This window comes from Macaca thibetana, chromosome 3 (assembly GCF_024542745.1).
Source record: "Macaca thibetana thibetana isolate TM-01 chromosome 3, ASM2454274v1, whole genome shotgun sequence".
NCBI lineage: Eukaryota > Metazoa > Chordata > Mammalia > Primates > Cercopithecidae > Macaca > Macaca thibetana.
In genome coordinates, this window is record NC_065580.1 from 99,617,002 (window position 1) to 99,639,390 (window position 22,389).

General features: G+C 42.5%; 1 protein-coding gene and 1 long non-coding RNA gene across 8 annotated transcripts in view; one reads left to right on the plus strand and one right to left on the minus strand.

Annotated features, from left to right (window-relative positions):
* The window catches only part of CPVL (carboxypeptidase vitellogenic like), a 205,656-nt gene that overhangs the window by 134,655 nt on the left and 48,612 nt on the right, over nucleotides 1-22,389 (minus strand). The window contains exon 1 of one of the 7 annotated variants that reach the window (XM_050783203.1): nucleotides 21,693-22,005. The exons of 4 other annotated variants lie outside the window; for them this stretch is intronic. The gene's annotated coding sequence lies outside the window, so the exon portion shown is untranslated. Of the gene's footprint in view, nucleotides 1-21,644; nucleotides 22,006-22,389 lie in introns of those variants that run through there. 2 more of the 7 variants (XM_050783199.1, XM_050783204.1) reach the window with 2 other exon arrangements.
* LOC126950067 (uncharacterized) lies at nucleotides 59-8,600 on the plus strand. The gene is made up of 4 exons (XR_007724048.1): nucleotides 59-136; nucleotides 1,493-1,672; nucleotides 3,059-3,280; nucleotides 8,539-8,600. It is a non-coding gene; the product is annotated as an uncharacterized LOC126950067 (long non-coding RNA).

Consider the following 22,389-nt stretch of genomic DNA (forward strand, 5'->3'; position numbering starts at 1 on the left):
TTCTATTTGCACTTCTAGAATAGCTTTTTCTTTCTCTAACATTCTGTTAAGATGTGTCCTGATCTCCTAAAGCCACAGAATCCCAGAGACTCACAGTAAATTTTCTCTTCGGTAAATCAGAAGGCTCTGCATAAATGTGAGATGCTACAATAATATTTATTATCATATCTGTAATTCATTCTGCCTGGAGTACAGTTCATAATGAGAGTGCATATAGTTGGTACTAAGCAAATATTACTGAATTGATGAAACTAAATAAGGAACCACATTTTAGACTTACAAGATATTAAATGTTCATGTGGTCCAATTCCTGCATCTTCAGATTAGAAAACTTATACCAGGGAGTAACTAACTTGATCAAGATGACAAGGCCAAGACTGAAAGCGAGAATTTACTTATAGCTCTAAATCTCATCTGCTTTCTACTCTCCCATCTTTTTTTTTTTTTTTCCTTTTTGAGATAGAGTCTCGCTCTGTCACCCAGACTGGAGTGCAGTGGTGCGAACTCAGCTCACTACAACCTCCACCTCCTGGGTTCAAAGGATTCTCTTGCCTCAGCCCCCCAAGTAGCTGGGATGACAGCCACCCACCACCACACCCAGCTAATTTTTGTATTTTTAGTAGAGACGGGGTTTCACTACGTTGACCAAGCTGACCTCAGGTTCCTGACCTCAGGTGATCCAACCGCCTCGGCCTCCCAAAGTGCTGGGATTACAGGCGTAAGCCATTGCCCCCGGCCCACTCTCCCACCTTTGTTCCAGATATATCCAAATATTCTGACTCTTACTGTCTCAGTAGATAATAACAGCCTGTAATAGTCCTAAATCCCTTTTATGGATTGTTAAAGGATGTAGTAAAGAAATAAACAAATGAATAAAAAGAAACACTGATAAGTAAATCTGTCTAGAGAAGTCTGGTTTTTAGAAACAACTCTGTAATAATCCAGGTCCTGCCGTGACTCATCCGAGGACCTTGTGTAAGATAGTAACTTCTCTGGGTCCCACCTGATGTGCTAGAGCCAGCGCAAGAGACCTGATGGTTAAATTTTCAGGAATACTGAGAGTCAGTTGTTCAACAGAGCCACCGTTAACAATTAAACTGTCATTGAAGAAGTTACATTTTAAAACATAAGTTCAAAGTACTCAAACTTATCATTTCTTAATGATTTTACTACATTTTACTATTACCTGTGATCTAGAGTTATGATTTTTGTATCTGTGTGGTAGACAGCTTATACATATGATGGTTTGCTTCTGGGCATCTTTTTCCAACTATGTGTTCAGTAATCCTGTTGGTAGCCTGAAATAAACTATGGTAGGAGTATTTATACCACAGTAACCAGCAAACACCAGAAATCAGGGCTTCTTTTTCTCAGACAGCCGATTGTTAAACATTTACCTGCACACACTGGGCTCATCTTCATTATTGGTGAAATGAGCTAGACGCTATTTTCCATTAGCTCACACTCCAATTCCAATCTACCTGACCAGCAGAAGAGACAAAAAGGGAAAATCCTGGCCAGTTCTCCCCTACCTGATCAACCAGTAACATAATCAGACTTGCAAGACCTCAAGAAAAGAAACCTGAAAATGCCACTGGAGGTGTGTGTTTTGCCAAAGAAAAACGAATCAAAAACAAAACCTGCAGGATGAGGACAAAGAAACAAAGAGCAGGTATTTAAACCAGTCTTAGGTTCTCCCCTTCACTCATTTCCACTTCCCCACTTTACACTATCGATTACTCCAGTCAAAGGATACATATCTTTCATATAATAACCATTGTAGCTGCAATTAAAATAGTTATTGCCCGGCACATTGGCTCACGCCTGTAATCCTGGCACTTTGGGAGGCCAAGGCGGGAGGATCCCTTGAGCCCAGGAGTTTATTTATTTATTTAAGGGACAGAGTCTCACTATGTTGACATCCTGGACAACACTCTTGAAGTACTCTTTTCCCAGGGAGGACACAGTCATGGCATGTAAGGTAAAGGGCAACCTTTTGCTGAAGTGGCACTGAGACACGCCTATCTCCTTTTCATAGGTTCCTCTCTGGCATCAGACGGTGGCGTCTAATCTCTCTAACGAATTAGTCATCCCTGTCTCTGCCACCATATCCTTGGATGTGCAGGAAAAGGAAACTAGAGGTGTGTGGCAGGGAGAGAATGAGAAAAATCAGGAAGAGGAGAAAATAATATAATCTGACACCACAGTCTGGAGCTTTACCTTGAAATCCCACTCCAACCAGAAGGGAAATTTAACTGGGCACGTGGTGGAAAGTACAATGTAAACATTATCCCAAAATGTTTTTCAACAGTTTTGAAATAGAAGGGCCATGCCTGTGACTAAAGGCACTATCATGATAATAACATCAGTTAATAGCTACCAATTACTGAACGCTTACTATGTACAAGAAACTGTGCTGATTGCTTTATATTTTTTATTTCTAACCAGGTGGGTAAGGGTTAGAAACAACCTGACCTTGTCATCTCTTTTTATAGACGAGATACTGATCCTCAGAGAATTTAAGTGGTTTGCTCAGGTTCACAGTTAGTAAGTGGTAAAGCAAGCAACTGAGGTGTCAGGCCTGGCTCAGAACATGATACCCCAAAATAATGGCACCTTGGCATAGTGAGTATTTTAAACAGCAGGAAATTGAAAAAACAGCAGAGGCAGGAAGGCTGCTCTCTGACCCTTTCCCACCTTTTTCTCCTGAGAGCTGGCCATGAAAGAATTCTCTGACCTACTTCCCCTGAAAGTAGGTCATAAGACCCTCATTCCGGAGGGGTCCTGCCCTGTACCCAGAGGGAAGGAATGTCACACCGAGGTTGAAAAGAATCTGAACAAATAGGCCTTGCTGAGTTCCCCGGTTTATTACTATTAGATCACATTCTTTTGTCCTCCAATTACACTTCTGCACAACTGTCCCTAAACACATATGGTTTTCCCTGGGTCCTTGGGGCTTCGTTTTCTAAAGGTTTCTGTGTCACTGAAAACTTATATTAAATACAACTTTTATACTTTTTTCATTTAATCTATTTTTTTTTCTTTTTATTTGTCATAGGGGTCTCAGCCATGAACCTTGTGATGGATGAGGAAAAGATATTCTTTTTCTCCCCTTACACTTTCTGGCAGCCAACATGGGGTGGCTGAGACACCCCACTAGTTCCAGGACCTGCAGATAAGATCCTGGGACAACTAATAAAAAAACAACAAAAGGTTAAGAGTTGTTTTTTTGATTTTTGTTTTTTAACCAAAATCAGCTCTCTGGGATCTCTTCTTCTAGGTAAGAATTTCCTTTCCAAATTCAGATTAGCAGAAGAAAAATCATTTGTTTGCATTGTGAATCTTATGTAAATCTGATTTGGGGGTACCCATTAGTTACTGATCCTTTCCCTCCCAGGGACAGCTATCTCATTCCTGTTTCTCTCCTTTTGTTTCCTGAGAGCTTCGCTTCATGACTGGTGACGAAACTCTCTCTGGGCCCGGCATGATGACTGATGCCTGTAATTCCAGCACTTTGGGAGGCCAAGGCAGGCAGATCACTCGAGGTCAAGAGTTTAAGACCAGCCTGGCCAACATGGAGAAACCCCGTCTCTACTAAAAATACAAAAATTAGCCGGGCATGGTGGCACGCACCTGTAATCCCAGCTACTCATGAGGTTGAGGCAGGAGAATCGCTTGAACCCAGGAGGTGGAGGGTGCATGAGCTGAGATTGCACCACTGCACTCCAGCCTGGGCAACAGAGTAAGACTTTCTCAAAAAAATAAATAAATAAATAAATAAATAATTAAAAATTTTTAAAAAAAAAAAAAAGGAAAAAAAAAGAAAAAAAATTTCTCTGCTCTCTGCCAGATGGGGTGCAAGTGTTTCAGCTAACAATGAATGGGAAACACATCTCCGAGTAGATGATCTGAGAATGACAGGGAGCCGGCCTTGAGGAAACAGTGCAAAGGCTCTGCAGTGCAAACAAGGTGCTTACTGTGGGTTGGTGGGCACAGTCAATAGGGGAGGGAGTGGTACACAATAAGGTTGGAGAGATAAAGCAGAGCTCGGAGAGTCTTATCTTCCTTCACCTGTGTTAGCATTTTATTCTAACAATAATGGGAGACCACTGGAGAGTTTACAGCAAGGGAGGAATATCATCTGATTTACACTGTGACATGATTGCTGTGGTTGCTATCTAACAAGTAGACTTAAGGAGAATCAGGATGGAACCAGGATACCTAATAAGAGGTTGCTGTTATAACCCAGGAGCTATTATAAAGGCTGGGGTCAAAGAGTAGCAGGGAAGGTAATGAGAAATGGTCAGCTACATTTTGAAGGCAGATCTACGAGTATTTACTCATAGACCAGATATAATGGCTGAGGGAAAGACAAGAAGTACAAGAATGGCACCTGTTTTCTACCCAGAGTAAGTCCAAGGATTATTATGCGCTGAGTTGAAGATATTTTGAAGTCATAACTCCTAGTACCTCAGAATATGACCTTATTTGAAAACAGGGTCTTTGCAGACGTAGTAAGGTTGATGCAAAAGCAATTGTGGTTTTCGCCATTACTTTTTTTTTGGAGACAAGTCTCTCTTGGTCGCCAGGGTGGAGTGCAGTGGCATAATCTCGGCTCACTACGACCTCTGCCTCCTGGGTTCAAGCGATTTCCCTGGCGCAATCTCGGCTCACTGCAACCTCTGCCCCCTGGGTTCAAACGATTCCCCTGCCTTAGCCTCCCAAGTAGCTGGGACTACAGGTGTGTGCTACCACTCCGGCTAATGTTTTGTATTTCAGTAGAGATGGGGTTTCACCATGTTAGCCAGGATGGTCTCGATCTCCTGACCTCGTGATCTGCCCACCTCGGCCTCCCAAAGTGCTGGGATTACAGGCGTGAGCCACACTACTTTTAATTAAAAGTAATTTTACACCAACCTAATAATTAGCTACAATGAGATTATACTGGAGTTGGGTGAGGGCAGGGCTTTCATCCAATAAAACTCGTGTCCTTATAATAAGAGGAGGGAACTACAGAGGAGAATGCCATGCGACAACAGACGCAGACACTAAGTGATATAGCTACAAGCCAAGGAGCGCCAGGATTGCTGGCAAACACCAGCAGCTAGAAGAGGCAGGGAAGATTGTAGGCTACAGGTTTCAGGGGGAGCATGGTCCTGCTGACACATTAATTTTAGACTCTAGCATTCAGAACTGTGAGACAATACATTTCTGTTGTTTTATGTTATCCAGATGGTGGTGTTTTGTTATAGTATCCCTAGGAAACTAATACATGAATAATGGGGCCATGACTGGAGATCAGGAAGACTATGGAAGGAGTTGGGATGGAGGATGTGAAGGCACAAAACCCCAAGAGTTCTACTTGAAGTTGCGTGGTAGGCATCCAGTGAAAATTCTGACTGGCCAACACTAAGCTGGAAAAAGGAAGCAAAATTGATTTCTTACATCAAATATGTCTGGCATTATGTAAGCCAGGATCTCCCACGGGGTCCTTTATGGAATACCAATTCTGCAACATATTAACAGATTTTATAAGGAAAAACATTTGGGAAAGTCTGGGTTAAATACAATTAATGAGGCTGATGCAGGAGAATCGCTTGAACCCAGGAGGCTCCCTTGTTACAGAACACCTCATAGCCGTTCACTAACAGACAGCACACCTTTTCTTGACTGTGATACTATTCTTAGACAAGCCCTAAGGTCAGAGCTTTATATAAGACATATCCATATGAGTAAACTCAGTCCCATGTGAAATAATTTTCTCATGCCCCCTTAGCTATTGAGTAGCAAAGCTGGAATTTGAAGCCATATCTAGGTGATGCCAAAGTCCATGTATTTTCCATATACCACTATATAAATGACAGAATATAACAAAATCTGCCTCAATGCAACTGTTGATAAAAGCAGAATTCTGAATAAACTGGATTGTTTTGTCCATTTGCAGGATTTATAGGTACTGAAACTGCAAGTGACTGAAAGGCATATTTATCTGTAAAGATGTGAAAATCGCAGGTCCACAGATTGCTTCATAATGGATTTCTAGTGTACTTCTTTCAGTTTCAAAAATTACTTTTTGGGGATAAGTGAAGCTATCTACTCTTTGGGACATTAAAATCTCATGGCAAAGTCAGTGTCTTCCACTAAGAAATTTTTGTTAGTTTTGCTTAAGACAGTGTAGCCCTGTTCTTCTTAGAATTGCCTCCTTTTGAACGGTGTGAACCCAGGAGGCAGAGGTTGCAGTCAGCCGAGATCGCGTCACTGCATTCCAGTCTGGGCGACAGAGCAAGACTCCGTCTCAAAAAAAAAAAAAAAAAAAAAAAGAATCGCCTCCTTTTTATTGCCTACTATAATTAGAATTTTCAAATAAAAACATCAGGATACACAGGGTGGCAAATACAAGGCTAAGATTGGGAACAATGAATGAGAACATTTTATATGAGGATAATCCTAGTAAATTTGGCAATGTCATCAGTTTAACCGCCGATCCCTGAAGTGACAGGGGAAACTTCTCCCTGATTCTAAAAGAGCGACTACTGTTTGTAGCAGTAACCACTCTATAGGATTCGCTTCCACGATTCTAGTACATTTCTCAGCTCTTTTCCATATGTTATCTCATTCAAGCTTCACCTCTACTCTTTGTTTTTTTTTTTGTTTTGTTTTTTTGAGACAGGGTCTCACTCTGTCACCAACAATCTTGGCTCACAGGAATTTCTGCCTCCTGGGCATAAGTGATCCTACCACCTCATCCTCCAGAGTAGCTAGGACCACTGGTGCATGCCACCACACCCAGCTAATTTTTGTACTTTTCATAGAGATGGAATTTCGCCATGTTGGCCAGGCTGGTCTCGAGTTCTTCGGCTCAAGCGATTCGCCTGCCTTGGCCTCCCAAAGTGCTGGAACTACAGGCATGAGCCACTGCGCCTTGGCCCACCTCCACTCTTGAAAAGAGTTAGTGTAGTACTTCAATAGAGGCCCATGCTGACTGGGCCACTTTGCAAGTGATAATACTCCAGGCAGCAGCTGAGCTGGAGTGGACTCCAAGTTGACTGGACCATCCACTCATTCACTGCATAAATATATCCTTAGCTCATACAATGAATAAAACAGAAAGCATCTGCCTTCGTGAACTCAGGAAGAGAGACAGGCGAGGCTTTTAAGAAAATCAAAGCAGGATAAACGGAATAGAAAGGAAAGGGGTTCAAGCAGTGGCACTAACTTGAGATAGGCGGTCAGGGAAGGCCCCCCTGAGTAGGTGACACCTGAGCAGATCTGAGGGCATGAGACAGTGTCTAGGAAGAAGAGAGTTCCTGGCAGGAGAACAGTGACCGCAAAGGCCATTAACAGGAAACAGTGCAGATGGAAGCCCATGGTGGGAGCCAGTGAGCAGTGGTTGGAGTGGTTCGAAGGGGGATCAGGTATAGGTTCGTGCTGGGTATTGAAAGCCAACCTGTGTTTTAGGGCACTGCTTCTTCCCAGCTCTAGATATCTCTATCAGTGTCCAGGAAGTCCAACAGTGTAACACTGCTGGCCCCTTGCTGCTGCCTTCTTCCCTCTGTAGCGGCAGGATGTCAGGCAGAAAGGTTCACCTTACGGGTACATTTGGATAAACTGGTCATGTTGGGCTCACCTCACTCCCCATCCCCACACGGAGTGGTGCTTTTCTCTCTCCACCCTGTGTGAACCTGAGGATTGCTGGGCAAGTCTGCTCAACTCGGGCATCAGTCATAGGAAACCCATTTGCCCAAAAGGCAAAGTGCCATTCCAGCCCAGCCTCCCTCGTTAATCAAGCTGATGTTTTGCTGTCCTGCCGCTTTGCTCTTCTGTCTTATTTCTCAATTTCTTCAGAACTCAGGAGAGAAAGACAAAGTGCTGTGTTTTGGGCTCTCTCAGAGACTTCAAAAATGGAATTTAGGTTTTATTCTAGTGTAACACCTACACTCCACTGTCTTTCTTTTCCTGCAAACATTTCATCATACATACAATTGAAGAAAGGCTGGTTAACAGTATCAGCTTCATCAGCCATACCCAGAATTTAAAGCCCCACACAGTCTGGTTTGCTCACACCAACCCTGAAAAAGAGCAAGTGGAGCATGAGAAATGACCTCTCAGATCAAACCAGCCAAAATGTCTTCACACAGCTAATCCAAGGGCAACAAAGTCACTGCATTCCCTCATTAGGTATTTGAAAATCCACTGCGTATAGTATCTAAGGTGGAGACAACACAAAAAGCCCACAAACTGGTTCATCTGCTTCATAAGCCACTGAACACCCTCTATTATTGCTTCTGTCAGCAGTTTCTGAAAGCAAAAATATAATAAATAAATAAAACCCTGTTTTCATTCTTACTTGATGTATTCTGACTTCTGTGCATATCATCTTGCTAAAATCATTAATAATCTCCATATTTCTAAATTCAAAAGAAAAATCTGTCTTTATCTTTATTGACTTTTCTGACACGCTGCTACTGCCCCTTTGGTAAATTTATTGATGCCTTGCCTTCTGTAATTTGTGTTTTCATGGTTCTAAAATTCTTCTAGGATTCTATCCTTGGTCCACAGCTTATGATGCTTTCACACACTAAAGAGTGGTCTCATCACTTTAACCAGCACTTTCTGTGGACACCACTCAAAATGAGAGTGCCTCTCAAAAGCTTCCGCCTCATCTATCCAACCGCCTGCCTAACATTTTTACCTGATGCCCCACGGGTATATGAAACTCAACATGTCAAAATGGCATTTAATCCTGCTGAAACATGGTGAGTGAGAAACATTTATTTCTGTCCCCTCATGAAACCTCTCTAAAATGAGAGTGAAGACATTTTTTAAAGTTCTAAATCCCAATACCCAAGAAAATAGGAGAGACAATAGTAAATGGGGCAGATCAAATTTTTGTTGTTAGATGGAAAGTGAACAGATAGTTTGCAGAGAATGAACACAGAATATAAACGAGAAACAAGGTAATTCAAACCATACAACTACAGAAAGGGTCAAAACTGGTAAGTACTATAGAAGGCAAAAGCGAAGTATAGGGCTGAAAATGGAAGAATTGATATGAGTCTATAACAACATTTAGATCCTCAAGTCCCTCCCCAATCTAAAAGAGGAGTTGAGAGCCTTATTCTGTAGAAAATTCATTATTTGGACATTTTCAGTAGAGACACTCTAGACTTGGGAATATAAGAAACAGTGAAAGTTGGGGAGGAGATACTCTACTGAAAACTCAGAAAGCCTACACACTGACAGACCTCAGCCCCTTGAACACTCAGCAGTAAGAATGTTGGCAGTAAGGACTCTATACCTTCATTCTTCAGCTTCTGCAGGAGACTGAAGGATTCTTTTTTGCAACAACTGCATTCTCTTAGAGAAAGAATATACACATAATGACATGTAGGATCCTCTAACGAAGCGTGTTGAATCCACCAATCAGCTGCAGGGAGCCAGCGAACTGCTGACAAATCCCTTTGACACAGTGTCCAACCACCAATTTAGTATCTCACACTTAATACGTAAATAGACTTCAAGGAACCATTGGGTATTTGAGGAAAGCCTCCAGCTTGGTAGAAAATCCAAAAGAAATGGCACAAAAACAAAAACTCACAAGAAATAGCAATATATGAAGCAGAATAACTCTCCAAAAATCAAAATGTCTTCAAGGAGATAAGAGAAGATATTTCATTCATTAAACAACAGAATAAAAAATAAGAACATGCTTCTGAAAATTAAAAAATACAATAGTAGAAATCTTAAGAATTTGATAAAAGGACAGTGCAATTAAGTTATAGAAATCTCACGGAAAATATAATTGAAAGATAATAGAACTTTTAAAAATAGGGAGAAAAAAGATAAGGAAATTAGAAGATTGGTTCCAGAAGATCAATATCTGACTAATGGAAGTTCCAGAAAAAGATGGCAGATAAAATTCAGGGGAGATCAGGTGGCTCATGCCTGTAATCCCAGAACTTTGGGAGACCAAGGCAGAAAGATAGCTTGAGCCCAGAAGTTCGAGACCAGCCTAGGCAACATAATGAAATTTCATTTCTACAAAAAAAGTCTACAAAATTAGCCAGACATGGTGGCACACACCTGTGATCCCAGTTACTTGGGGAGCTGAAGTGGGAGGATCACTTGGGCCCCAGGAGGTCAAGTCTCCAGTGAGCCATGATCATACCACTGCACTCCAGCCTAGATGACAGAGAGAGACCTTGTCTCAGAAAAAAAAAAAAAAATCAGGGTAAGAAATTATCAAAGAAATAGTGCAAAAATATCTGCAGAGGTATAGATATGATTTTTCAGATTTAAAGGAACCATCAAGTTCCTGGATCAAGAAATGAAAAGATGAAGAACACATTTCAGAAATAAAGTGACTATTAGAAACTTTCCAGAGAAGAAGAGAGAAAGAGAATGGTATCACATAAAAAGAATCAAGAGCCAAAATTGCATTAATTTTTTGTTTATTGTGGTTTTTTTTTTTGAGACGGAGTCTTGCTCTGTCACCCAGGCTGGAGTGCAGTGGCGCGATCTTGGCTCACCACAACCTCTACCTCCCATGTTCAAGCTATTCTCCTGCCTCAGCCTCCTGAGTAGCTGGGATTACAGGTGCACGCCACCATGCCCAACTAATTTTTTTGTATTTTTAGTAGAGACGGGGTTTCACCATGTTGGTCAGGCTGATCTCGAACTCCTGACTTTGTGATCCACCCACCTCAGCCTCCCAAAGTGCTGGGATTATAGGCATGAGCCACCACGCCCAGCCTCTATCAATCATGAGAATTAAATAAATATTCAGAAATATATCAGATTTATTTATGTATTTGTTTATTTTTATTTTTTTAGAGATAGGGTCTCAGTCTGTCACCTAGGCTGCAGTGGCAGTACAATGCTGCAATCACAGCTCACTTCAGCTTCTAGCTTGTGGGCTCAAGCAATCCTCCCACCTTAGCCTCCCAGAGTGCTGCTATTACAGGTGTGAGCTACCACACCCAGCTAGATTTTGATTTTGATTTTTAATTTAATTTTTTTTCACCTAATATACAGCTTGGGAACCAGCCAGTTTTTTTTTTTTTTTTTTTTTTTTAATGTTTTTCATATACCACTTCTCAGAAAGCTACTGGCAAATGTGGTCCACCAAAGCAAGGATGTAAACCAAGAAAGAGGAAGACATGGAAGCCCCGTAACAGGGGAACTAGGACTGAAGAGGGGAAGTGAAATCACAGAATAACAGTTATATCTAAAGAGCCACCAGTGCATAATGGAGCAGTAAGACAGAGGGGGGGTCCACATGAGATGTCCTCAAGGAAGAAATGTATCTATAACTGACTACTGCATGAGCTTTTGTAAAAAATCATATCAATAAGGATATTACAGTTCTGTCAGCAAGTTTGGACAGAAGTTATAAGAGTGATAGAGAAAACAGAACAATGCAAAGAGGCAATTTTTAAGTTGATGAAAATAAAACTGTACAAGACATGGACTGCAATTATAGTATACTACTTGGCTCAGCAGTGAGCAATATTTACATACTAAGGTAAACATTAGATATTGATTTAGCAAAAGAGAAAAATTATATCACCATTTGGACAGGTTGGAGGGTAGGAAAGTCAGGAGGTAAGGTATGTAAAAGTGGTAAATTCTCACCTTGTTGAATAAGTCAATAGAAAACACCTCAAATAAAAAGTGTAACTCTAAAACCAATAAATCAAGAAACAGATTAGGCAGATTACTTGGAAATTTGGAATTAAAGGTTAGAACAAATAGGTAGAAGTATGAGAGGAGGTCTCAGAGATAAGAGAAGGATGGGGAGGGGTGGAGAAGAAGACTAAAATGTTTTATCATGAGAATTATAACATTACTTTTATTATATTGACAAAAATCAAAAGTAGTTAAGAAGAACTCAAAAACTAAACTTATTATCTCCTTCCCTAAACTTGTCCTTACTTCCCTATTTTTCATCTTGGTTGGAAATACTCCCATCAACTCAAGTACTAAAGCCAGAAATCCAGGATGTATTCTTGATCTATCCATTTTTCTCTGGCCCTGCATTCCCACAGCCAATCAATCACCAACTGAATCTCCTAGATGTTTTTCAAATTCACCTTCACCTCTCTAAATCTACTCTCATGGCCTAATCCAGTTCTTTATTTTCACTTGTCTGGACTACTGCAAACCTCCAAACTAGTTTCCAACCTTGACTTTAACTCCTAATTAAATGAATCCCTCTATACTTCCCTCATGTGCTGCTGTGTCTCCTATTGAGGTGACATAACTGTCTGGGGTAAATACCTGGGGTTTGCCATCTCACACCAAGATTAAGGACATGGACACGCACAAGGAGTGAGTTTAGGAGTGGAGGTTTAATAGGCCAAAGGAAAAGGAGAACAGCTCTCTCTTGCAAGAGAGAGGGGCATCTGAATGGGAAATCTGGCCCTCCGTGGAGTGCACCGGATTTTATAGACAGGCTTGAGGGGGTGGTATCTGATTTATATAGACATAGATTGGCTCACAGATTGGCTGGACCAGTTTAACGTTTACATAGCATGCAGGGAAGCTGGCCACCTCACCCTAACCTTATTGTGCAAATGGGCTTTCCACTTAGAAAGCACTACTGTCTGCTCCCTACTGCAGACGTGGTTGGAAAGGAAAAGGGAAGATGGAGCTGCCATTTTGAACATGCCTAGTCCAGGTAGCCTTTTCCTATTGGCACAACTGCCGGCATTCACTCGTGCAAGCTTCCAGCTTACTTGTCTATGTGTGTAGCTCAATTTTATAGGCAGGCTGCTCTTTGTTAGAAAAGAAAATGATATGGGGTCTGCTTTTCATTAAAAGGAAAACCTTACCGAGGACTCCTGTACCCTCACTATCTGCCTAAATAATTTCTTCTTAACGCCTATATCACTATTTTGGCAGGTCATGGAATTTATAACGTTTAAAAATTTGTTATGCAGCAATAGATAACCAATACAGAGGCAGGAGAAAAGCCTAAGTAGGAAGAGGAGAAATAGGATGGAATCTAGAGAAGTCAGTAGAGAGCCGATCAGAGAGAGTTTTCTAGATAGGTTAAGAATCTTTATCCTCTCGTGACTAGGAACTACTGAAGGGCTTGACAATTTGAAGAGTACTACGGACATCCATGTAAGGATGGACTTAAGCCAGAAAGACAGAAGGCAGGAAGGCCAGTTAATATGTTTCACAATAACCTAGAATAAAGATGATGGGAGTTCGAACTAGGGCAGGAAACTAGTAATAACAGCGTGGTGAGGGCAGACTTAAAAATAATTAGAAGGTTGACTGGGAGCAGTGGCTCACGCCTGTAATCCCAGCACTTTGGGAGGCCAAGGTGGGTAGATCATCTGAGGTCAGGAATTCCAGACCAGCCTGGCCAACATGCCAAAACCCTGTCTCTACTAAAAATACAAAAATTAGCCAGGCTTGGTGGTATGTGCCCATAATCCTAGCTACTCAGGAGGCTGAGGCAGGAGGATCACTCTAACCCTAGAGGCTGAGGTTGCAGTGAGCCAAGACCACACTGCTGCACTCCAGCCTGGACGACAGAGGGAGACTCTGTCTCCAAATAATAATAATAATAATAATAATAATAATAATAACAACACTCCAGCCTGGATGACAGAGGGAGACTCTGTCTCCAAATAATAATAATAATAATAATAAAGAGGAAGAAGAAGAAGAAGAAGAAGAAGAAGAAGAAGAAGAAGAAGAAGAAGAAGAAGAAGAAGAAGAAGAAGAAGAAGAAGAAGAAGAAAGTAAAACTGGAAGAAACTTGTGATTATATATTAGAGTTGAAATAGAACAAAGAATCTAGGATGATCCCAGATGTGACTTAGATGGCTGGGTGGGTGGATGATGGTGCCATTAACCGAGAAAGAGAGAGACCCAAATCCCTGAGAGTGAAAATCAGCTCTGCTGCTAATCAGTCTAAGATGCTCCCAACAGAACATTAACAATATTTCTATATACCCAAGGCCACTCTGCAGCTGCAATATGATGGACAGTCCTTTTTTCTGAGCAACTGCTGTATTCTTACCAATGATAGCCCTTTGCCCCACCCATCTCCTGAACAGCGACTGCTGAGAGTCTAAGTTCCTAAGCTGCCATGGGCACTTGGCAGCAGCTAATCCAGTGGGTACCTCTTCCCTGATCCCTCCTTTCACTCATTCAGCACAAGGCCAAACCTTTCAGAGGCCTCTTCCAGCTTCTCCCATCCCTAGGGTATGTGTCCTCCTTTGCTGCACATAATGCTAACAAACCTAACTTTGTGTCATTATACATGTATTTCTCATATTCTCTGCTTAGTGGGTTTCAACTTCCATCCCACTTGAAAGGTACACTTAGAAAAGGCAGAAGGAAACTAAAAAACAGAGAGAAAAGAGACAATAAAGCCAGACCACAGAGGATGGCTGCAGGCTCCCTATAGTACATTTCATTCTAAGATGAGCAGGAAAGGCTCTGCCACAATTCCTGAATGTACAAGGTCAAAAGTTGCAGCCTTCACTTCACCGACAGGTATATCCTTGGGCAAGCCAATTCACTTCTCCCCTTGGACTTCAGTTCCTTCATTTGTAAATTCTGGGGATTAGATGGACTATATAATTCCCAAAATTCCTCTCAGCTTGGAATGTCTAAGATTCTAAAAATGCAGCCAAGGAGATCAGGCTAAAACTGCTTCAGGCTTTGAGTCACAGCAATGATTCACGCAGGCTACTGTAATGAAAGAACTTCCACACCTGCTCTGGGTGCCCTGAACCTACACATTTCTGTCAGTGTTCGTAAGACAACCTAAAAAGCCTAAGAAAGGCTGTTTTTTTTTGGGGGGGGGCTACAAAACTGATTAAATTACATCTTTTTTGAGCACGGATTTTTAAAAAATCCTGTCAACAAAATTCTAAATCAGTGGCTTCCAGCAAATTTTCTCTGAAACAAAAGTCTCAGATTTTGCAGACACCAATGTTCACACACATGTGTACACAAGAACGGTGGAAAGAGTCATGGTTTCACATGGATTGTGCGGTCTGCCAGCTCAGAAAGCTCCTGGTTCCCAACGGCACAGGCAGTTCATTCTCCTGCCAGGCAAGTTAATTCCACCAACACGCCAATAGTTAGAAGGGGAGAAAACAAAACAAAACGAATTATTTCCACTTGACTTGCTGATTGCTAATAATATTCTTCATCAAGTAACCCAGGCAGGAACATTTCTCGTTTTCAGAATTAGCTATGGCTGCCATTTCCCCTTGTGTCAAATATAAGGAGATATTTCCTAGGGTCTGCATACGACTCAGAATGGCTTCATCTTTATTTCACATTCTACATTTCTTATTGCTGGACTTAGGAGCATATGAGCTTTTCCCTAGCCAGGCCTTTCCCTGCAACCTACCTACCCTCCCTCAGCACTAAACAATCACATTTCTTGATCCATTCAAACATGCAGGCCTCGGCTGGGCACGGTGGCTCATGCCTGTAATCCCAGCACTTTAGGAGGCCGAGGCAGGAGGATTATTTGAGCCTAGGAGTTTAAGACCAGCCTATGCAATGTGGCAAGACCTCGTCTCAAATCAAACAAATAAACATACAGGCTTCTACCCACACTCTTCTATACAAACAGTTTTCTCTCCTTTAACAGATCTCAACTCTTTAGAGATTTTCTAGCCATACAGTAAAGGGTGAGAAACTTTGCTAAAACTTCTGGAGTAAAGATGAAAAGGGGACAGCATCTACCTTCAAGGAGCCCTCATTCTAGCAAAGAGAGACATGCATGAAAACCAGTAAACCCTAAATATTGTCATAAAGCATGAGGAATGCAGTTCTGTGCCCCATTACAAATAAACACTGCATTTAGTAAAGTCCTCACTGGAGGATGACCCCATTTACAATGCAAATCCTATTACTCACTATACAACTTGCTACTTCTAACTTTGGGAAAAAAGCATTGAGGAAGCAGCGTCATTCTTACGGCTTACAGAGTCCAATGGGGCTAATCTTGCTCTAGGCTCCACATTCTATCGCACCTTCTCTCCAAAGACTCGCCAGGGAAGGAAAATAAGAAAAAAGCAAAAAGTGACCTTAGACAGGCACAACTGTGGGACAATGAGGGAAGGCAGAAGATTGATGGGGTAAAACAAACACACAAGTGAAAACAGAGCTTTTCTCCATTTTACCCTTAAATCAGCCAGGGATTGAAGGTATGATCTTAAGGAGAATGAATGAAGTGATTGTTGAACTCAGGGAAGTAGGAAGGTTGCATGACCTTTGTACCAGCTTTAGGGGCTGGCATTTCTGAGAGGGGTTGGCCCTTCCTGTAGAGTTCAAGAAGTTGGGTGAAAACAAGGCACGATCAGAGGGCAGACATCCCACCAATTGTGCAATAACCAATTGTGCAATGTGCTTTGGGCTTCCTTGCTGATCATCTTCCCAAAACAGAGGGGCCACAGTAAGGAGCCTACATGTGCAAACGCCTAATACAGTGCCTAGCATACAGTCAGTAGCATATAGGAAGGCAATGCAGTCCAGTGGGAATAGCATGACAGATTTAAAATATGCCCTCAGACTGAGAGTGGTGGCTGATGCCTGTAATCCCAACAATTTGAGATGCCGAGGTGGGCAGACCACGAGGTCAGGAGTTGCAGACCAGCCTGGCCAACATAGTGAAACCTTGTCTCTACTAAAAATACAAAACTTAGCTGGGCATGGTGGCACATGCCAGTAGTCCCAGTTATTCGGGAAGGTGAGGCAAGAGAATCACTCGAACCCAGGAGGCGGAGTTGTAGTGAGCCGAGATCGCCCCACTGCACTCCAGCCTGGGTGACAGGGCAAGACTCCATTTCCAAAAATAAAAATAAAAAATAAAAAAACAAAGTATGCCTTCACAGCTTCAAATGTGGTTTCTGCCACTTAAAAACTCTGTACCTTGGCCGGGCATTGTGGCTCATGCCTGTAATCCCAGCATTTTGGGAGGCCGAGACGGGTGAATCATGAGGTCAGGAGATGGAGACCATCCTGACCAACATGGTAAAACCCCGTCTCTACTAAACACACAAAAATTAGCCAGGCGTGGTGGTACGCGACCGTAGTACCAGCTACTGAGTACCAGCTACTCAGGAGGTTGAGGCAGGAGAATCGCTTGAACCCAGGAGGCAGAGGTTGCAGTGAGCCGAGATTGCGCCACAGCTGAGATTGCGCCACTGCACTCCAGCCTGGACAACAGAGTGAGGCTCCGTCTCAAAAAAAAAAAAAAAAAAAGGGGGGGAGCTGTTGCCTTGTGAAAAGATAGACAAGTTCATTAAATTACCTGGCTTCTGATCTGGAAGTGGGTTACCTGGAAAAAGCATTGTACGCTCTAAAAGTCCTATATTAAAAAAATTATTTAACTTTCTCTTTTTCTTTCCTCTGCCTCACCTTACCCCCTGCACTTCCCAGAATGGGAAAAGGAAGGACTTACTTCATTTTACTAGTGTGGATATGGTCTTCTAGTTAGAGACTGTGGTCCATTATTAAGGAGAACTACAGCTACAATAACACTGTAGATAAACAGGCATTAAAATACTAACAGATCATTGAACACCTGTATTTATTTTTGTTCCAAGAACTCCATATATTCAGATTTTCTTCAAGATCTTGTCCTTCTTTTTTCTTCTTCCGTACATTCCCATTCAACCACCCCTTGAGTATTAATCACTAGTCCAAATGTTTGTTCAGTCCTGACACTGCTATTGGGCGTTTCAGGACTGTTATCACCACTGTCAACTGTCACCTCCACAAGGATAACCAATCAGTCCCTCAAACCCACTGACTCTATAACAGGACATCATCATTCTCCTCAAACTTCCTCCTTCTATGACTTGCAAATGCTTTTTTTTTTGAGACAGAGTCTTGCTCTGTTGCCCAGGCTGGAGTACAGTGGCGCAATCTCGGCTCACTGGAGCCTCTGCTCCTGGGTTCCAGTGATTCTCCTGCCTCAGCCTCCTGAGTATCTGGGATTACAGGCATGCACCACCACGCCTGGCTAATTTTCGTATTTTTAGTAGACACAGGGTTTTACCATGTTGGCTAGGCTGGTCTCGAACTCCTGACCTCAGGTGATCCGCCTGCCTCGGCCTCCCAAAGTGCTGGGATTACAAGCGTGAGCCACCACACCCAGCAACTTCCAGATTCTTAATGATGCTCCCTTATTATTGCAGACGCCTGAGTTCTGAAACCAGAAGTCCTCAAGTCAAATCTGTCACCAAGTGCTATTCTACTTCCTTTTTTCTCTGTTCTATCCACAGTTAAACCCTTACTTGCCCCGAGACATTTACAAAGCTTCCTAACACATCTCTCAGACTTGCAGTCCTTTTCCCTCCAACTTAGCCTAACGCTGATACTGCAATGAGCTTTCTAAAACACAAGGCACTCCCTTCCTCCCATGCCTTCAATGGCTCCCACCTGCAACCAGGATAAAGTATAAACTTCCTACGATGAAATGTAATGTCCTCTACCGTACAACTCCAACGTTAACTTTTCAAACCAAAGTTACATGATCCCTTCACAAACTCTAAGCCTGTGCTCTGCCAAATCAAAACTCTCCTTGTTCCCTAACCCTATCCTGCCTTTTATGTTTTTATGGCTTTGCTTAGCAAACCTCCAGGCAAAGGGTAGGAACTAATCAATGCCAGTTGATTAATCAATTGAAATCAATACCCTGGCTTCTAATCAATAATAGAGTATAGGCAGATTCTAGATTGCAACATTTTTTTGACTTTTCTGAAAGTTTAAACCTTTTCATAATCAAACACTGGGAAAAACATTAGTTAAATGAATAAATAAATGAGAAAATGAATCAGTTGGGAACTGGGTTACATTGTCTCCCAAGAATCATACAGTACAAAAAGACATGTCAAGCAGTCTTTCTGAAAGGGGTAATGGGACACACAGTCTCAAAAAGGAAAGGAGGAAGGGCTTAGCCTCAGGGTTCTAAGTAAATATTTTGACCTGTAGACAACTCTAAGCAATTTAAAGACAACCAATAACTAGAATCAGACTAGACATAAAAAGTTAGGAGATAAGTTGCGACTGTATTGGAAAGATAAGCTACAAAGAATTTGCTTTTTCAGGCTCCAAGATGTAAGGACACAATCCTTCCCCCTCTTTCACCACCACCACCCTGTCCTGCACTCCAGGGTCTGACTTAAAGCAATGAAAGCATGTGATTTCATGTTCAAGGTTATACCTATAATATCTCTGTAGGCAGAGAAATCTCAATACCCTGGTTTCAGTTCAGACACGCTGTAATAGCTGTCTTGTAAACTGTCTATTAAGGCTTACATCTTTGAGCTTGCAAATATAGTATAAAAGTTCAAACTCCATTACTGTTTTTACCAGGAAAGTACAGTTCTTAGCTTTTGGCCAGCTTACCTCTCTCCCAAGTCAATATAGATGTTAATGAGTCATTGTTCTAGAGGTATCTTTCTAATTCTGAGAAGCTTGCCTACTTCTTTTAAATGTTCTTAGTTCAGTCAAAGAAATCCCACACTATAAAGCCATTGGAAATGTTAAACTAAAACAATCATGTTTGATCTTTAGTGAACCATACTTCCTATTAAGAAGGGGTCACTGGCCAGACACAGTGGCTCATGCCTGTAATCCCAGCACTTTGGAAGGCTGAGGTGGGAGGATCACTTGAGATCGGGAGTTCGAGATCAGCCTGGACAACATGGCAAAACCCCATCTCCACCAAAGATACAAAACTTAGCCAGGCACGGTGGTGTACACCTGTAATTCTGGCTACTCAGGAGGCTGAGGCACCAGAATCGCTTGAACCCGGGAGATGGAGGTTGCAGTGAGCCCGAGATGGTGCCACTGCACTCCAGCTTGGGTGACAAAATGAGACTCTTATCTCAAAAAAAGGAAGAATGGGTCATTACTTATTTACCTTGAGTATTTGGGTGATAATAAACAGATATCTGATGATACCTGAGGCAACAACTGAGTTCCTCCCCTCTCATTGCCTTAGTTCTGTGCATCCCGGGGTAGTATTCAACACTCAATGTTTCCTCTGACAAACTAGATGCTCCCCAAAACAAAAACAAACTCATTTTTTAAAATTGTTATATCACTTGCTTCTTGTTTTTATTTTTTGTGGGGGGTGAACTGGTAGACCCAGCGGACTTTCTTAACATACTCTTCTAAGTCATTCAAACTGTCAGTTAAAACCCACCTATTTCTCAGGTTAGTAGAATCCCACTATAAAGTGATTTATAAACTGGATTTATATAAACTGAGGGACCAACTGCCCCTCCCAAACAACTCCTATAAAAGATTAATAAAACAACACCGTGTTAAGAACACTGACACTACATTATAAAGGGTTTCCCCTGTACTTAGATAGCATGAGGTACACATCTAGAATGCCCAATTAGTCAAAGGGTCTTGACAACCATGCAGACTTTCAGATGCCAACTAAGTCAGTGCAGTGTACTTTTCCAAAGTGCTCCAATTCTCCTTTTGGACAACTTTCTTAAACGTTATTTATCAAACTAATAAAATGTATTCTCGGTGGACTTTTATTTCTGCTTACATCTTTGTTCTTACTCATCCCAAATCAAAGAAAGGAAAAAAAAAAAAAAAGGAGTTGAACATTTAAGCGGGGAAGGGAAAGGCAAGTACTGAGAGGCTCCTTTTTCATTTACTGAAGCCAAAACTGAGGCTGTGGAAGGTAAGTAACGTCCCTGATGTCATCCAAGTAGTGAATACTAGAATCAGGAATTGCACAGAATTGTCCAGCTCCAAAACCCAAGCACCTTTCTTGGGACCCACTGGGGTTGCAGAGAAGGTGGGAGGCTCAAAGGTGACTGCACACGGGTCATGCGTTGCCACAGTCATTATATGGCCAGAGTTTTAAACATTATTTTGTTCTGTCTTCACCATAGACTTCATCATCAATCATAACTGATGAGGAAAATTACACTTAGCTGAAAAGCCAAGTCCCGCGCTAGGGAGGCATTTTCTATATGTTATTTCTATTTCCAATAAAACAAGTATTTAAAAAGAAAAACTTATTATCTCCATCTTTCAGATGGCAAGACTGAGGTTTAGTAGGCTTAAATAATTTGCCCAAGGTCACTAACTAGCCAAGGCCAGAGCTGGGATTTAAATCCATAAATATTTCAAAGTCCTTTTGCTTCTGTATCACCAAGCTGATCTACACGTCGCAGGGAGCTGCTTCCACCTGTCTCCTGTGCCCTTGGTTTCTCCTAATCCTACATTCCAAGAATAAAAGTCTTCCTATGTGTTTTCCTTCCTAGGCTGAAGCCAAGTTTCCCTGCTTTGGGCACGTTCAAATAGAAGGCATTTTCCGCCTCTCCTGCTTCTGAGCACCTACGAAATCAACACATCCCCAAAAGACGCGTTGAGGTAGTAAGAGAAAGTGTCCTGCACTCGCCACCCTCCAGCGCTAAGAGCGGTAGAGGACCCCACAGCTTCGCACTTCCCCAGAGGAGCTCCTGCAGTAGGAAGCGCCTTCTAGCCTGGAAGAACGCTGGGTGCGACAGTTATGCCAGGAACTTTCAAGAGTATTCCCTTGGCTGGGCGCACGCAGTGCATCGCCAATGCTCCAACTTGAAAACTTTGACTCGGCCACAACCACCCCATTCCAGTCTCACCCATGCGGCGCTTTGTCCCCTGTTGGTGCTGAGGGCTTTTGAGATCACCTGTCCCGCGCTCCCTACGTCCGAGGGACCGAGGCGAGGACCTGTCCCGCTGAGCCGGCACGACCCACGCGGGGAAGGCAGCACTTACGCGGCGCAGCCGGTGCTCCTCCCAGAGCCGCGGTACGCAAGGACCCCAGCCGGTTGTGCTTGCAGCGCTTCCCAAGTCAGGCAGAAGTGAGGCAGCCCCACCCAGTCATGAGGACCCTGCAGAACTCCAGCCTTTAAGCGCTCCTTTAGGCTCACATGACCCAGACCTAGAGGGCAAAAGGTACGTCGTGTCCCCACCTCCTGGTCCCAGAAACCTGTCCGCACCAAGTCAGCGCTTCCCATGCTGGGTGGAAACTTAAAAATTAATAAAGATCGTCGGCTGCGGTGCAATTCAGGTTGGTTTGTCCCTTTGTTTTATTCTGATTTTGTCTCCCACTTTTTATTTTATTTTATTTTATTTTTAATTTTTTTTTTTTTTGAGACAGAGTCTCGCTCTGTTGCCCAGGCTGGAGTGCAGTGGCCGGATCTCAGCTCACTGCAAGCTCCACCTCCCGGGTTCACGCCATTCTCCTGCCTCAGCGTCCCCAGTAGCTGGGACTACAGGCGCCCCCACTTTTTAAAATCTGCTATCTTAGAATTTCAACCCTGTATTTTGAAATTATTTCTGCACTGTAGGACTTACTTGCAAGCCCAGGATTTACATTTGGAA